The sequence below is a fragment of the Fundulus heteroclitus genome, chromosome 4, assembly GCF_011125445.2.
Source record: "Fundulus heteroclitus isolate FHET01 chromosome 4, MU-UCD_Fhet_4.1, whole genome shotgun sequence".
Classification (NCBI taxonomy): domain Eukaryota; kingdom Metazoa; phylum Chordata; class Actinopteri; order Cyprinodontiformes; family Fundulidae; genus Fundulus; species Fundulus heteroclitus.
Genome location: NC_046364.1, coordinates 11,106,618 through 11,121,671, shown reverse-complemented (window position 1 = coordinate 11,121,671; position 15,054 = coordinate 11,106,618). Strand labels below are relative to the sequence as shown.

The 15,054-nt window shown below is 37.3% G+C and overlaps 2 long non-coding RNA genes across 3 annotated transcripts; both read right to left on the bottom strand.

Moving 5' to 3' along the window:
- Positions 1 to 1,673: 1,673 nt before the first annotated feature.
- LOC118562895 lies at positions 1,674 to 4,585 on the bottom strand. The gene is made up of 3 exons (XR_004930869.1): positions 4,414 to 4,585; positions 2,197 to 2,292; positions 1,674 to 2,092 (listed from the first exon to the last, which is right to left on the bottom strand). It is a non-coding gene; the product is annotated as an uncharacterized LOC118562895 (long non-coding RNA).
- A 36-nt stretch (positions 4,586 to 4,621) lies between these two features.
- Positions 4,622 to 7,695, bottom strand: LOC118562894. Of its 2 annotated transcripts, XR_004930868.1 has the most exons (5): positions 7,597 to 7,695; positions 7,370 to 7,478; positions 6,114 to 6,256; positions 5,934 to 6,017; positions 4,622 to 4,688 (listed from the first exon to the last, which is right to left on the bottom strand). It is a non-coding gene; the product is annotated as an uncharacterized LOC118562894 (long non-coding RNA). The 2 variants fall into 2 exon arrangements; XR_004930867.1 differs by having other exon boundaries at positions 7,370 to 7,695.
- Positions 7,696 to 15,054: the final 7,359 nt, after the last annotated feature.

The window sequence follows — 15,054 nt, the reverse complement described above, 5'->3', positions numbered from 1 at the left end:
GGAGACAATTAACCTGCACTGCTAAATGGCCAAGAGGATTCGACAGAAATAGCTCAGAGGGAAATAAAGTCAAGCTGCATATTTCACAAGCAGCCATAATCAAGTTGACTGTGGGTAACAGCGCTTGTAATGTGATAGGATGATTTCAACACAGTAAAAGAATTTCTGTTTAAAATAACAACAAATGCATAAGATGGATGTTTATAGGGAAAATCGTTTATTCTGATATTGAGACTTGCAATCGGAATCTTGTTATCATCCAAAGTTGTCGAGAATGACCTTGGTTCCTGTGGGAGCCTGTAAACACAAATTGCACCAAAGGAGGCTGTGTGTTGTGTGCTCACTTCTGTAGTAGTAAATGCCAAAAAAGTCAAATCTGTTTGTGTCAGATAACAATATACTTGTGAGAAGAAGTAGCTTTGTAACAATAATTGGTAATTATTAAATTTATATTTTTTATTTATAGACCACAATTTCTGCCTTTGGCATTTACATTTCAGGTACAAAAACTAAGACAGATTTGTTTTCACCTTCACTACGTTTGTTGGGAAATAGCCCCTTTTCCGTCAAAAGCCCCAGGATTGAAAGCCCCAGGCTTTGGTTTACCCTGGTCAGTTACTTCTCCTAAGCCTCCTCTTTTGCTCCACCCCCAACCCTTTTTCTCAAAGCCGGGCTCCACTCTATTCTACTCCTGTTGGTATAAATAAATAAATAATAAAGCACAGCTTCTTTATGCCTCGGCAGCTTGGGGACCGTAGTTGTGTGTGTGTGTGTGTGTGTGTGTGTGTGTGTGTGTGTGTGTGTGTGTGTGTTCTTACGCACCTATACAACAGTGGACCTTGGCGTGGTTACACAGTCACAAAGAGGGGACTACAAAGCAAACAGGGGACATTTTTCAGGTCCCCTGTTTGACATGCTTTAAATCAGGTCCAAATCATCTCTAAATCCCTTTCGGACATTTTTTTAATTTTTGCAAAGAGTGGACCTGAAAGTGTGTGAGTGTTAATGACTATACTCAGCAGTGCCTCTGCTGGAAAAAGCATAGTTTAACAACTTATTCACACATGTCGTTTACACACACACACCATTATAATATGAATGGGTTGTGGCCCAAAGGAGTCTTGTAGACTGTAGAGGGTCAATTATGCAAATTACTTAAGAAGGAAGTCTCTTGAAACATAGTGTGATCTTTTTTTTCTTTTCTTGTGTTTTAGCTAAACTTTGTATTAAAATAAAGCATTCAAAATCAGAAAAGTAAAATTGATTTTGATTCTAAAAATGTCAACAACAAGAAATAGAAACACGATGAGGATAGAATCAGAGATAAAATATTCAGTAAATACCTTTTGTATTAAATAATTATTCAAGAATAATGGCACATCTGACTTTGGCCACAGCTTTAAACCTGCATTTAGAAATGCACATTTTAGATATTGATTCCAATTCCAAAAACAGAGATCACCTTGTCCTGTGTGGAATAATAGAAGTCCGCTGTTTGCTGGTACACAATGACACAAGTTCCCTTTTAGATAGCATGGGGTGATACTGACTCTACCAATTGTGTGAAAATAAAAAGAAGCTAACCTACCCCTATAAAACACTATACTTTATTTGCGAAAAGGCATTTTTTACACAATATAAAGGCTGAGTTTTAGTAAATGAAAAGTAGGATACTTTGTTACTTTTTTATTATTACAAGTATTTGGCATCTGTCTTTACAGCTTTAAACATGTTTAGTCCTACAGTACTAAAATGACAAGTTTTCACAAGGACTTGATGTCAATATTTTTTTTTTAATTGTATCTGTGTACTTTGGTATACATGTAGGTTTTTTGGGTTCCTAGCATTGATGCTCAAAATGTCCAGTATAATTCTCAGTACTTTTGGAGCCTGTTTCTCTTTGCTGTTATCTTGTTGTACATACAGTATTTTACAGCTTTCCAGTCTCTGTCATTATCCCTTAGAATCTGATTTTCATCTATGCATCTCTGACAGTGCACTTTTCCAGGCATCTTCATTTCTTTCAGGAAGTCTTTGAAATGGCTTTCAACAATGTCTCCCTCAGTCTTTGACCAGGGCCTTCTGGATTTTCCTGTAAAAAAATCATTAAAGTTACTAAAGGTATGGATAAATGAAAGTGACATATTATGTCAACAAACATATGTAAATTTTTCTTTAGTCAACGATTTAACATACCTTTTTTAATTGATTGCAATGAGGATTTATTAATGCCACCCATTTTGTTTTTAGAAATGGCTGCCCCTTCTTCAGGAGGTTCTTCCTCTGAGTGTACTGGAATAACAAATATGGCAATATTTATAATTGATTGAAGTGGTTTGATTTTTATTTAACCAGGATATGGTTCCATTGAGACAACATTTTTCAATAGTCCTGGCCAAGAGGCATCAATAATTATATACAGAAAAAGTTATATTGTTGAAAGAAAACAACAAACTATAAAAACAGGTACATTTTATTTAAATTAGCCTCAAAACCTTGTTGCTTTGAACTAAGAAAGTTCAGTTAATTTTAATGAAGGAAGTTCTATTAGGAGTGTGCTGAATGATCAAGAGTCTTCTTGCCCAACTCAGTCCGGGCAAGGGACAGAAAAAAGCAGCAAACTGTGAATGAAAATTATACTAGTCGGAATTTCTCAGTGCAATTGGAGTACAGATATAGGATGGCAGAAGTACAAGAAATGCTTTGTAAATGAATGTTATCCAGTGGGAATTACTACCACCAGACAAATCAGGCCATCTTCACGCTGAATATAAATCACAAAGGGGTATTGGCATTTTTCAGTTTGTGTTGAACCTTAGAGAAGAGAGATAAAGGGAGTCTAGCATCCTAAGACATTGAGATCTACAAAAGATCTCCATAGTCCAACACAGACATACAAATTACGGTAAAAACTTCCTGTTTATCCACACTAAAAATTATTTCTAGGGGCTCGGCTACCAAGTCAGCTGACATTAAATACAAAGACTCTATTAAATGACGTCCCTTAGATTTTCTATTTTCCAAAAATGTGAGTGCTTCAAGTACATCAACAGCAGGGAAAGGTGCCAAATTTTAATCCTCACCAAACAAAACTGGATAGGTTTTCTTTTGTTATGATGCAGCAGAAACAGTCCATTTGGAATAAAATAAAAATCCAAATTGTATAAAATGCCTGTGAAAGAAGCAGAAGGGGTCCTATATCACCCAACAGTTAAGATAAGATAAGATAAGCTTTATTGATCTCACAATGGAGAATTTTTTTTGTCACTAAAGGAGCTGCTCAGCTCCTCTACAGTCTGGTGCAGGGGGTGGAAGGTGTTGTCCATGATGGATGTGAGGTTGGACAACACCCTCCTCTCAGCCACTTCCTCCACAGAGTCCAGAGCGCAGCCCAGGACAGAAGTGGCCTTCCTCACCAGCTTATTCAGCCTCATTCTGTCCCGCTCTGTGCTGCCAGGAGCCCAGCAGACGACAGTGTAGAGAAGAGCTGAGGCCACCACAGAGTCATAGAAGGTCTTAAGCAGAGGCCTGCTCATACCTAAGGACCTCAGCCTCCTCAGGAGGTAGAGGCGGCTCTGGCCCTTCTTGTATAGAGCATCGTTGTTATGAGTCCAGCCCAGTTTATTGTTGACGTGAACACCCAGGTATTTGAAACTCTCCACAGTTTCTATGTCCTGCCCCTGAATGTTCACAGATGAGTGAGGTGGGGGTCTTCTCCTGAAGTCGATTACCATCTCTTTGGTTTTGCTGGTGTTTAGACACAGATGGTTCTTCTCACACCAGTCCACAAAGTCCCTGATTACCGACCGGTCTTCAGCAGCCTGGGGGGGGGGGGGGGGGGGGGGGGGGGATGCCGTCCGGTCCAGAGGCTTTCCTCTGTTTCAGCCTCGTCAGCTGACCTCTCATCTGCATTGGCGATTGTGAGGGGGGAGGCAGGCAGGGCCGAAGGTGTGGATGGGTCGGTCGTTGATAAGAATGGCGGTGGGGGGGGGGGTGGTAGATCTCTGGAGGGCTGGTGGTTGGAGACGTGTGGGGAGTTGATGGCAGGAAGGGGGCCAGTGTGGGGGGAGTCAAACTGGGTGAAGACTGTGTTCAACTCATCAGGTAGACGAGGTTGTGATCCGAGCGTCCCAGTGGGGAGAGGGGGGCGGAGGTGTAGGTGTTTTTAACATTGGTATAAAAAAGGTCCAGGGTTTTATTGTCCCTTGTTGTACACGTGACGTACTGGGTGAGCGTGCGGAGGGTGGAACGGAGGGAGGCATGGTTGAGGGAGTTATGCAACATTAATGTAAAAAAGTTTGGAAATGTCTACATAATAAGATTATTGATAAAGGATCATGAAAGTATCAAATCTTGACAATTTTTTTGAATATATTATTACATGCAGTGGAAAATAGTAGACATATAACATACCGTTTTGAAATGATGGCAATGAGGGTTTCTTTGTACCACAAATTTTCTTTGTTAAAGTAGATGCCTTTTCTTCAGAATGTGCTTCCTCCAAGTGTCCTTAAAAAACAGAGGGGAAAAATGTTGTGGTTGAAAGTGATTTATTTTCTAACATTCCTCACTACATGCAATGAAATTTTTAGAGTGATATCATACTCATGTCAACTGATAGCAGTGATGATTTCTTGCCAACAATTTTTTTGTTGAATTGGATGCATTTTCTTCAGAATTTGGTCGCGCTGAAATAATACAGACAGCAATTTTTATAGTTGAATAAAGTAATTTACATTGTTAGTGTTATACACTGCATGCAACCTAAGATCTTGCCTTCTTGACATGTGGTAGTACTCTGCACAGACTGGACAGTGTAGAGAAGAGCTGAGGCCACCACAGAGTCATAGAAGGTCTTAAGCAGAGGCCTGCTCATACCTAAGGACCTCATATATATATATATATATATATATATATATATATATATATATATATATATATATATATATATATATATATATATATATATATATATACTGTATGCATTTAAATCAGAATGTGTAGTTATAAATATATTTTTCCACATGGTAATCTAAAGTATCTGATAATTTTATTTTTATGCATCCATAAAGATTTGTATTTAAAAAGTAATTTGACAAGCTACAAACAATTTGATAAGTTCCAATTTTTTTCACACAATTTACAATTTTTGTGTTCTCTAATTACAGATATGAGTTAAAATTCTGCTGTGGGTCTATCCAAATGCCCTTATTGAGTAGGTACACTTTAGCCAAAACAGAAGTGCATCAGTGGTTACCATGATACGTTTTGCTCAAATAGTGCAGTCAGTAAGGAGGAAGATAGGAAAAGGAGCCAGAATACTTTGTGGCTAGTCTAGCCTAGGAACCTAGGTTCCTAGGCTAGACTAGTCTGACAGGTCGCCAGTCTGTCGCAGGGCAACACAGAGACAAACAGGACCAACCATTCTCGCACACACTCACACCTAAGGAGAATTTAGAGGAGCCAATTAACCTAACTGTCATGTTTTTGGACTGTGGGAGGAAGCCGGAGTACCCGGAAAGAACCCACGCATGCACAGGGAGAACATGCAAACTTCATGCAGAAAGACCCAGGGTTGGATTTGAACCCAGAACCTTCTTGCTGCAAGGCAACAATGCTAATCTCAGCACCATTGTGCAGCCCAGATTTTATACAAGATTATACAAAAATCCTTTATACAGACACAAATTCCTATCTATAAACACATAAAGATAAAATTCTCACATAGTTTGGTTCACAATGTGGAAAAACTGCAACTACATATTTAAATTTAGAAAGCACAAAATATGAGTGAACTTTGGTCCCTAAGAGTCATATTCAATAAACATGAGCAATTTATACATTACAGTCAAATCTCTGCCAATGATAAGTATTGTCATACAGTAAATAGACGTAATTGTACACACCACTACTTGGGACTTGAAAAAACTTACTGTATGTGTATCTTGTCCTTGGTTTTTTACTTCATGGTGTTGTTCTGTTTGTTCTCCTGGAACATTTTTCTGCTCTGACTGGATCTGGAATGAAAAACACACATTATCCATAGTATTGCAGCAAACAAGAAAAGCACAGCAAAACATTTTATATAAAACCATGCATGAATGCATCCTTACCATTTCACCAATGCATAATTCCTCTGGAATGTGACTCAGGTGAGTGTCAGTCATTTCTGGGTAAATACAGATAACACTCTGTGAGATGTCTGTGAGATCTTTTCTGGTAGTTGTGGACTGCTATGCGATGAATGGAGTTGGTCCTGTAAAAACATTGGTAGAAATCAAAGTACATACTATTTACCAAATACCATTTAGGCCCCTGACTGCTTTGTGTAATTATCAGTTGTATTTTCTGTGAAAAAATACCCTGTAAATATCAAGTCTGCTATATATTATGTGACGTTACTTTAAAATGTGTTTATTTTTTATTTACATCCTAAGTAATTTCACCATGGTAACACATTGTGACAACAAAGTTTTCTTGATTCAGGATTCCTGACATGCTGTGTTTAAAGACATTTTTAATATCTAGCATTTTAAATATTTTTTTAGTTCATTACAGGTTTCTACTTAGAACATTGATACCACATTGATACCACATCTCTGTTGAAGGGGGTGGTCACAGTTCTGTAGCAGCACAGCCATTAATCACATTTGCATCAGAACAACAGGCCTGCAAACATGTTTGCACCTCACCCCTCCCCCTTCCCATTCCAGCATGCTTTCAGCTCGAAACAGAAAATAAGTATTGGCACAATGGAAGTATACCATTGTAAGTTTCTGTAAAACAAAAATTTACAAACTAGAGATAAAAAACCCATGGATGGAAAAAAAACTTTTATGGTCTAATGTATATAATTAACAAATTGCAAAATTATGTTTCCTGACACTCCTAAAAAATTCAGGTGAAAACTAATTAAATAGGTCCTCTGGATGCATTTGTCTTTATTGAAATGTTTCATCTCTTTTCCAAGACACTTCTTAAGTCTGTGGGGCTATTGATAAACCCAGCCTTGTAAGCAGTGGCTTTGATTTCAACAAAGTTTCAACAAAGAAGAACCCATCCAGAGGACCTAATCCTTGTAATTTTACTCACAAATGAAGGTACACAAATACTGGAAATCCTATAAAGCATTAACTTACATTTTTCCACAGTGTTATCCTATATGTCAGAGGATTTTATCTTTCTACATATACACAGACCTGTACTACCATGACAAACTATGTCTTTAGAACATTTTGGGCAAAACCTTACATGGCAATATATCACATACTGTAATACTAAGATGGTGTACAAGGGCTGAATTGAAATGTTATACCTGTATAACACAGAAAACTCCAGAGAGTCTGATATACTAATTTAACAAACATACCTTTCTCCTTGTTGATGAATCTTTTGTAAAATGTGTCTTTATCCCTTCCAGAAGAAGTGAAATGCAAAGCTTCTGTTTCTGGACAAACCCTTTTATGTCTCATTTTTCTCTGAAATATTTAGGAACAATCACATGGCAAGTGGTTAACTAGGGAGAGTTTGTAAAAGAAAACAAAGTGATGTATATATGATAAAAACATTCATTAGAAGTTAAAATGTGAACCTTACCTTGTTGTGCTTTAAAAGATGTAGATAAAAAGTTTCAAAAGTAACCTAGGTAAATTTGCCTACCTATTGGAAGGCAAGATGTATACGTAATAAGATTAAAATGGCTGCAAAAGGAGAAAAACTTTTGTCGCAACTGTTTCACAAGCCTTAAAAGAAGAAATTCGTCTTCTGCCCTGAATATATACCCACAATCCTGACAACTTGCCTGGACAAGGATTGGTTTTTAGAAATGTGATGTGGATGACCATGACTGGGAACCTGAAACAGAGGGCTCCAATTATGAGGAGTTGTAAGTTAATATCTAATATATTTGTAGTACATAATATTTCATTTTTTTTAATCGAATATCTCTAAAATTTCAAATCCTAAAAAAAACCTAGAAAAACAGAAATTCCAAACCCATTATTACCAACTGTTAGTGAATCTGCTTGTCTGGATTGGTTTCTAAAAGCTTTAGTCTTGTAAATGTTTCTTCTTTGGGATGGATGTATGGATTGGAATGAAAACACCAGCACATTTCCCCTGTGTTTGGACGTAAAGAGTTGTCTTTTAATTCAGGAATGGTCCTTCGGCACATCAACATTAACATGCCGATTAAAGTACCCTACCTAAAGGTTGCTATTGTTCAGCTGGAGTACTGTGACAGAGGTTGTGCTTAGAAACTGACTTGATTTTAGACTCTATGCATTGAAAGCTCAAGTCTTAAGCCTCTTCCAAACCTTTTGTTTGGAGTTTTAAACAGTTTGGTCTATATCGCAGTACTGACAAGCAAATCTAAACTTATATTCTTATTTTGTAGTGACCTTGAAAATGTGGCAAATTTTTTGCTCATTAGCTCAACAGAAGTTTATCATTTCTGAAAGTTGCTTGAGAACCCTGTTTGCAATTTGTGTTGTGTTTAGGAGCCAGCATAGTGACAATGAAGCAGGTTAGGGGTACTGTTGGCTGTTAAAAGTGTCTGTAAGAACACAGAGGCAACTTGATGGTCGCGGCTGCCACCATGCTCAGTGGGTGTTACCCAAAAACTGCCATGAACCTTTTCTGGCATATAAATATCTCCATTTATAAGATGAAGACATATTTTAATCTGTAGCACAGCTATTTGATAACTGCCATCCAAAAACTTTGGAGCACCAAGCAACAGGCCTTGATAAAGGCATAAATCAAAGTATGGCAGCTACTCCTTAAAGGATATTAGGATAGGATAATATAATAATATGGTCATGACTTCAACAACACATCTAGCACACTTTGAGCATTGCCTGCCATGAAAAACAAGTTTAATTAAAATTGCCTATTTTCTAGACATCTACAAGAAGCTTGCTGTGGTGGCTAGGAAGCCAAAGAGTACTTTTATGATGCTGTGGGCTTGCTCTATTTTGGACCACCTGAAGAGTCCCCGCTTGATTCTGGAGATCAAGCTGTAGATACAGGTTCAAACTGGTAAGGTTAAACACCCATTCCTCCCACATAATCTTTTAGCATTTCTTTGTAATAGGGTGTGGGCGTCATGACGTAATGGCGTACCGTGCACGTGACCTCACCATCTCAGGAGCAACGGCCCTTGCCGCTTTGGTAGGACAAACAGGTAGAGAGCGCCCGTAGCCACCAGCCATTACACGCGCAACAGAAACAGCGATATGACCGACTTTGCAGCCGTTAAACTTTCGCAAGACGATGTCCCAGGCGCACGGTTTACTGGTCGAACTGTCGAAGAACACACCAACCTTCAGCTCAAACGATAGCTTGAGTGTCGAGGGCTTAAAAAGACTGGAAAACGGGCCGAGTTGATCGAATGGTAAGTCGTTGTTTTTTTTTTTCTGCTCTGCGTTCATGGTGTCGTCTGCCGTTTTTTTTTCTGTTTGTAATCACCGTCCAGGAATCGGTATATGTTGCCAATAGGTAGCTACAAAACAACTGTTTACATCTCAGAATCTTTCCCTTAAGAAATTCCAGCTGTGCCTCTCCAGCTGAAATGATGACAAAACAAACAATCATGGTCAATTTAGGGACCTAAACCAATATCGCGAGGCAGGATAGACACGCAGACATGACAAAAGTGTAACAAAGGATGGCTCATTTCGTCGTGAGCTGTTCGACGTATGATAAGATTTAAGCTTCAATAAAACACCAAAAAACTCTTACCTGTTCACTACTTGATGTTGCTGGAATTGGGTCAGGATGTTCTTCGGTTGTGCCCTTTCCTCCAACAAAATGCTTGCTAATATGTACGTCAATTTGGTAACTGTTTCCGGGTTGAACTGTTGTGTAGTCCGACTGCACCGGTGTACCCAGCGCACACATTTCTCCTTGGCAGTCTTGAATTTCGGGAAATTAATGGAGAAAACATCCTTCATATGCGGCCCGATCAGCGTACCTCGAGTCGCTGTTGCACGTTCCATAGCAACAATGTTTAAAAACCATGGTCTTAGACTTGGAAAAAGCAGTCGTTTTACCGAGTAAAACCAAGGGTAACGCACAGCTCTTTTACAGCGAAACAGCAGAGGACACATCAAGCTTGCCCTACCGCTTACCACGCGATATGACGTCTTGTGATGTCACGTTCTAAAAATAGCATTACTTTGCGTGGCCGCCATGTTGATTGCCTCCTTTACCGCTACTCAGACTACTGGCTATGACTACCACGTACTGTACTCCCTTTGCTGTATTGTGGGCTTTGTAACAGTGCAACACATGATCGCCATGGGAAAAACATAGAAAATGGGTTAACTTTCCACCGCTTTCCTGCCTGGAGGCGCAACCACGGAGTCGTCAGCTCGCTTGGATCGTGGCTTTAAAGACGACCAAACATAACTTTCCACAGTATCCCAATGTCAATGAGAGTGTGTTCCCTGCATTTTCATTCTGGTAAGTTAAAGATGCACGGTTTTATTTTATAGCCTACATTGTTTCTTTCCTTCAACCGCGACACCACATACATGCACATAAATACTAAAACGGCCAGCGGGAAAAGGCTCAAATATATGAGAAACCCAGAGGGTTTAGGGAGGGTTGGCAGTTAACATTACTAACTACACCTTTGAAACACATAGCAGCTAGTTAAAAGTACATTACAAGCATGAGTGGTTGTTAGCACTAACGGTTAGCAGTTACTAAACTAGCAGGTGCCAGAGGCTGTCAGAGCACAGCTTACCTTTGTACGAGTTACTGTGTTCCCACTGTTTGCTGACTTATGATCTGCAGCTCCTGAACCCATCCATTCGTGAACTGCACATGAGACTCCAAGGACTTGTAGCTTCGGAACTGTTCTGAAGTATAGGCGCTCACACCACAAACAAGGTCAACATACCAGTCCCTGGCTTCTCTATTTAATGTGTCCCGGTAAATTCCAGATCCTTTTCAGGATTTAAACATCTTTTTTTTTATCTATTCTTTCTCAACTCTACTTCTACGTCTCTTCTTTCAACGTTGTCAGAGTTATGTTAATTGTTCGCGTAGCCATCAACATGGCCGCCCACGTCCCACAATGCAATGCGGAACCCAAGCCCTATAGTATGAGAAAGTGCTGTCATTCACTGCTTGACTGCTACTCTTGCTAGGGGTGGAGCAGCTGATATAATTATCTCCACCCACAGAAAGATGCACTATTGAACTTTTTGACAAAAATTTAAAAAAGAGGCAATCTTGTTTCAGGCTTTGGAAATCAATCCCAATAATGTTCATTTATGCTCTTCCTGGTAGCTCAATATTTTCAAATTTGATTTAATTCTTCCCTTAAGAGAAAACATGTTTCATATGTACGGTGAACAATATTTCTGTACTGCAGATTGATGTAAAAATACATTGTAAAACAGATTTTTTTATATTAATAAAATACTATACAATGAATCGTGTGTGGCTGACCATTTTATTCAAAATATTTATTTAGTACAAACATACTTTTGGCTCGGGGTTATGTTTTTTGCTGTAAAAAATAACAGGTCATATAGAATAGTTATATGAATTAGGATTTTGGCTGGATTTGTGGCATGTGACTATCGCGTAGACATTTAAATGGGGACTTATATCCATTATGTTGCCAGCCAACAGTGGACTCCTGTCATTTAATGCCATACAAGAGGAGGACTGTCTTTTCTGTAGGCCTAAAGGAAATTTTAATGACAGCTTGCCTCATATATTATTTGGTAGCACTTTATTTGAACTTAATACTAGTAATAGAATATACTACAGCTGTGTGTGAAGAGAGTGCTTTATTGAATGAAATTTCTTATGTTATTGTCTTCACTTTTTTCATTCATGCTATAGTTTGAATGGCAAATAAACTTCTTACTGAAAGGATACCTACTTAACTATTCCTGAAATTACTATATAAATAAATCACTTTAAAATCAGTACCTTAAACATGCCCAAATACCCTCAAGAAAGTGTTATGGCAATGTGGTTAAAAATAGTAAAGAGGATCTATTCAAATGTTTACATCACCATTCCACACATACAAATGGCAAATGAAAGCTGGGACTTATAATTATTATGCAAACCCGTTTTTTTTGGTTGGCAGTAAATATAAAGTATTATTGGCTGGATTTTGGCATGTGACTGTCGCTGTAGACCATTTAAAAGGGGACTTATATCATTATGTGCCAACCAACAGTGGACTCCTGTCATTTAATGCCATACAAGAGGAGACTGTCTAAACTTTAGGCCTAAAGGAAATTTTAATGACAGCTTGACAGCACATTAATGCCTCATATATTTATTTGGGTAGCACTTTATTTGAACCTTAATACTAGTAACAGAATATACTACACTGAGCCTATACATTATTATAGACATATATTATCAAGTTGTGTGTGAAGAGAGTGCTTTATTGAATGAAATTTCTTATGTTATTGTCTTCACTTTTTTCATTCATGCTATAGTTTGAATGACAAATAAACTTCTTACTGAAAGGATAACTACTTAACTGCTTCCTGAAATTACTATATAAATAAATCACTTTAAAATAGTACCTTAAACATGCCCAAATACCCTCAAGAAAGTGTTATGGCAATGTGGTTAAAAATAGTAAAGAGGATCTGTTCAAAATGTTTACATCACCATTCCACACATACAAATGGCAAATGAAAGCTGGGACTTTATATTTTACTGCCAAAAAACGGGTTTGCGTAATAATTATAAGTATTATTGGCTGGGTTTTTGCATGTGACTGTCGCTGTAGACCATTTAAAGGGGACTTATATCATTATGTGCCAACCAACAGTGGACTCCTGTCATTTACTGCCATACAAGAGGAGACTGTCTAAACTCTAGGCCTAAAGGAATTTTAATGACAGCATGACAGCACATTAATGCCTCATATATTTATTTGGGTAGCACTTTATTTGAACCTTAATACTAGTAATAGAATATACTACAGCTGTGTGTGTAGAGAGTGCTTTATTGAATGACATTTCTTATGTTATTGTCTTCACTTTTTTCATTCATGCTATAGTTTGAATGGCAAATAAACTTCTTACTGAAAGGATACCTACTTAACTATTTCCTGAAATTACTATATCAATAAATTACTTTAAAATCAGTACCTTAAACGTGTCCAAATACCCTCAAGAAAGTATTATGGCTATGTGGTTAAAAAATAGTAAAGAGGATCTATTCAAAATGTTTACATCACCATTCCACACGTACAAATGGCCAATGAAAGCTGGGACTTTACATTTTACTGCTGCCAAAAAAACGGTTTGTGTAATAATTATAAGTATTATTGGCTGGATTTTTGCATGTGACTGTCGCTGTAGACCATTTAAAAGGGGACTTATATCATTATGTGCCAGCCAACAGTGGACTCCTGTCATTTAATACCATACAAGAGGAGACTGTCTATTCTGTAGGCCTAAATGAAATTTTAATGACAGCTTGACAGTACATTAATGCCTCATATATTTATTTGGGTAGCACTTTATTTGAACCTTAAAACTAGTAACAGAATATACTACACTTGAGCCTATACATTTATTATAGACATATATTATCAAGTTGTGTGTGAAGAGTGTGCTTTATTGAATGACATTTCTTATGTTATTGTTTTCACTTTTTTCATTCATGCTATAGTTTGAATGACAAATAACTTCTTACTGAAAGGATAACTACCTAACTATTTTCTGAAATTACTGAAATTACTATCATAATCACTTAAAAATCAGTACCTTAAACATGTCCAAATACCCTCAAGAAAGTGTTATGGCAGTGTGGTTAAAAATAGTAAAGAGGGTCTATTCAAAATGTTTACATCATCATTCCACACATACAAATGGCAAATGAAAGCTGGGATCTTATATTTTACTGCCAAAAAACTGGTTTGCGTAATAATTATAAATATTATTGGCTGGATTTTTGCATGTGACTGTCGCTGTAGACCATTTAAAAGGGGACTTATATCATTATGTGCCAACCAACAGTGGACTCCTGTCATTTACTGCCATACAAGAGGAGACTGTCTAAACTCTAGGCCTAAAGGACATTTTAAAACAGCTTGACAGTACATTAATGCCTCATATATTTATTTGGGTGGCACTTTATTTGAACCTTAATACTAGTAACAGAATATACTACACTTGAGCCTATACATTATTATAGACATATATTATCAAGTTGTGTGTGAAGAGAGTGCTTTATTGAATGACATTTCTTATGTTATTTTTTCACTTTTTTCATTCATTCTATAGTTTGAATGACAAATAAACTTCTTACTGAAAGGATAACTACTTAACTATTTTCTGAAATTACTATATCAACAAATCACTTTAAAATCAGTAACTTAAACATGTCCAAATACCCTCAAGAAGTGTTATGGCAATGTGGTTAAAAATAGTAAAGAGGATCTATTCAAAATGTTTACATCAGCATTCCCCACATACAAATGGCAATGAAAGCTGGACTTTATATTTTACTGCCAAAAAACGGGTTGCGTAATAATTATAAATTATTGGCTGGATTTTTGCATGTGACTGTCGCTGTAGACATTTAAAAGGGGACTTATATCATTATGTGCCAACCAACTGGACCCCCCTGTCATTTACTGCCATACAAGAGGAGACTGTCTAACTCTAGGCCTAAAGGACATTTTAAAGACAGCTTGACAGTACATTAATGCCTCATATATTTATTTGGGTGGCACTTTATTTGAACTTGATACTAGTAACAGAATATACTACACTTGAGCCTTACATTATTATAGACATATATTATCAAGTGTGTGTGAAGAGAGTGCTTTATTGAATGACATTTCTTATGTTTATTGTTTTCACTTTTTTTCATTCATTCTATAGTTGAATGACAAATAAACTTCTTACTGAAGGATAACTACTTAACTATTTTCTGAAATTACTATATAACAATCACTTTAAAATCAGTAACTTAAACATGTCCAAATACCCTCAAGAAAGTGTTATTTCAATGTGGTTAAAAATAGTAAAGAGGATCTTTCAAAATGTTACATCA